We start from the raw sequence: 3,338 nt of genomic DNA on the forward strand, positions 1-3,338 counted from the left end.
AGGAGATAGGGAGAGGGAGTAAGAGATTGAGGTTTTGGCAGGAAATGGAGTGGTCGGATGAGAAAAGCACAAAGGGAGGGAGGAGGAGGAGGAGCGAAGGACTTAGTGGATGTGACTCAGTTGGACTTGTAGTTGAGTCACAGAGCATGAAAACAGAAAGATGATAGTGTGGATCTCTCCATGACACTGGGAGTGTAATGTGTCTGTTCTCCTTCATTCTGCTCTCTGTAAATTCTAGATAGAATTATTTAGATCTTGTGTAGTTTTAACGCTCCAGTCGGCAGAAAGAAAATCTTGGAATTTTTTAGTTTCTGCAAAACACGCATACGTTGAAAGTGAACGCGTGTGCGCTGTGCAGCCCAGCGCGTGCCGCTCCGCTCCGGTGCAGTCAAACAAAAGAACTCGCTTAGGTTCAGGCAACAAAACCACTTAGTTAGGTTTACGGAAACACATCATGATTGTGCTTTAGAGTTAGTACGTAAACTAAGTCAAATTTAGACATAAGTACAGAAAACATCACTAACATAACTTCAAAGTGACTCGACAACACTTTAAGACACAAACAGGTCCTGTGTTTGTTTGACCCACCATGTGTATTTTCTTTTTGCTCTGTCTAGTGTAATCACACTCCCGGAGCGTTTTCTCTGAGCATCTTAACAATGACACAGATTGTAATTGCTTGAAAGCCCGGTTTGTTTCGTACAGACGCTGCGGGGCGTCAACAAAGCCTCCATGTTTGACGCTCTGGAATAAAAGGGGCTTTTCACGTCGTATACGGAGGAAATACGCAGGACTTTCACCCAGCAGACCGCTGCTTATATCCAGCGTGAAGCCAAATGTAAATGATGAGCTTGCACTTTTCTTTAGATAACGTTAGATAACGTTACGTAAGGTGGCCGTTATATATAATAGCTGCTGAGTTTTTCCATATATTCAACCATCTGTAAGTTATGCATTAAGAATTCAGGCGTTTGTGAAACATTAATCATGCAAAACCTTTCAAATAACTAAATATAACAAACATCTTCTGACGGCAGATTCATCTTTGTGTTGATAGAAACGTTTGATCGATGCAGATAGAACGAGGCAGACGATCATCAGTGTTTCCAGCTTTGCCTTTCATTCAACAACTTGCTCTGTGCCCAGTTTGCATCTGTGTGAACATTAAACTGCATTCAGATCATGGGTTCAGATCAGCACATAGTCTACATAGTGTCCATGAAGAGAGATCATCATCACTATTAATACTATTTAAAGTAACCTTTTGGTAGAAGTCCTCAGCAGCAGTTTGAATGGCTTGTTGTAGATCCATGACCACAAATGCTTTAACAGGCTTATAGCTTGTCAGAGTTGTATTCTTTATTTAATCCTATTACATCAGTAAATGCTATAATGTGTGGTGTACTACATCATTCATTTAGATCTATAATTAATGAAGATAGAACCCAGGGTTTGCATAATGTATATTTTGTTTTTGTGGTTCACACCACAGAAACAATTTAATGTTAGATTTAGGCAACAAAACCACTTAGTTAGGTTTTGGAGAAACACCCTGATGTGGCTTCAAATGAGGACGTAAACTAATTAAATTACGTAAAAATGTCTCAAACGTAACGTCACAATAACACAACAACAGTTTGGGACATGAACACAACTGTAGCGCGTGAGCATCGGACATTAGCTCGGATGCGTTTCATTGGTGTGTCCACCGCAACATAAAGATCCTCACTGACTGTCCGTTGGGATTGTTTCTGTCCCATCAACACGTCGTTTGAACACATTACGTGCAAACACCACACAATGAGCTGTTAGGAGATCCGAGTCATGTCAGGCTGCTCAATCAGAGGAATAGCATGAAACTGGTGGTGAGAAATATGCATTGTGTGAATGTGCATCCAAGCGCACGTGCACAATGCAAATCAAATGGGGACCAACTCGTAAAAACTTCGCTCCTCAGCGGAGTTTGGCTTTCTTGGCTAAATGCAGAAACAATAACGCAGACTGAGAAAGAAAAGACTAAACAGCTGCTCTGTGTCCCGCAGGAACAACGTGTTCGAAGCATCGTCACATTTTCTAATGATGCAAAAGATGAAACGATCACGAGCCGTCAACAGGTATGAAAACATGTTAATTATGCCGCTGGGATCCTTTACTGAAAACACTGATTCCCATGAGTTGTCTCTTGCCCCACAGGTCTCTCTCATCGCTGCCCTTCCTCGTCCTTCGTGTAATCTACATGTTCGATGTCTCCGGCTGGATGTCTCCAACTGAGCCGAGATGAGCGTGAGGACGGACGTGTCCCGCGAAAAGTAAGGAACCGTCATTATAATCAGGGTCTTGACGAGCGAGTAGAGAGATTAGGACTTTAGGACTTGCTCTACCTCGAGGCTGAAGGTATTGCAGAAGCTATGTCCCTATAGGGAGAGAAACTGCAGGCCCTGTCACAGCTGGAAGCCTTATCGGTTCACTATCGCATAATAATGAGAGGATGGTTCCTCCAGACTGTAAGAAAAAAGACAGATCGGGGAAAAACATCCGTTTCTCTGCTTTTATGGAGAACTACTGTGTCTCGGCGTGATACCGGTGTACCTCGTTGTGTTTGTGTACTAGGAGATGTCACAAAGCCAAAGACAGCGATCACACACCTGAATAATGTTAACATCAAATATATATACATGACAAATAACTAGTTCACTGTATGTCTCACGCACCATAAACGTCACATCCCAAATATGATCAAAAACAGTGTGTGACTCATAACCGGGAGACCAGGATGCATGCAAACGTCCTCAGTCAAAAGAAGGTCGTTTATGAGGCAACATGGGTGTTGTGGGGAATGGGGGGGCTGGGGGGGGTATCAGATCTTGGGACAGAGAGGGAAACATATGGTGCCGTCACAGTAACAGAAGGGGACGTGGAAGTGCTCTAACATGCGGATGTGAGGAAAGATGCAGGGTCAGCAATGGCCTCCGAGCGCGCGCGCGCGCACACACACAATCACACACACACACACACACACTCTTATGTGAAGCGGATACGTTAATACAGGACAGTAAAATGCTCCCACTGATTGTGATTAACTTGTCTGGAAGCATCATTTGTTGGACGCTTGTTTTCCTGTTGTGTGATATTCCATCGATCCGCTCCGACCTCTGACCTCTGACCTCTGACCTACGAGGACGACGGCGTTCAACATGTTTGCGGTTCCCGAAGAACAAAAGTGTTCCGGGAGAGAACACGGTATTGACATTGCGGTTTCGTTGAACGTGAAGTTCATTTTTAGGAGACCAGCTGCCGCGCTTACATTCCTCGTTCCTTCAGCTCTTCATTCGGAGCAG

Source organism: Anarhichas minor, unplaced genomic scaffold, assembly GCF_050575085.1.
Source record: "Anarhichas minor isolate MPS153535 unplaced genomic scaffold, ASM5057508v1 ptg000003l, whole genome shotgun sequence".
Taxonomy (NCBI): domain Eukaryota; kingdom Metazoa; phylum Chordata; class Actinopteri; order Perciformes; family Anarhichadidae; genus Anarhichas; species Anarhichas minor.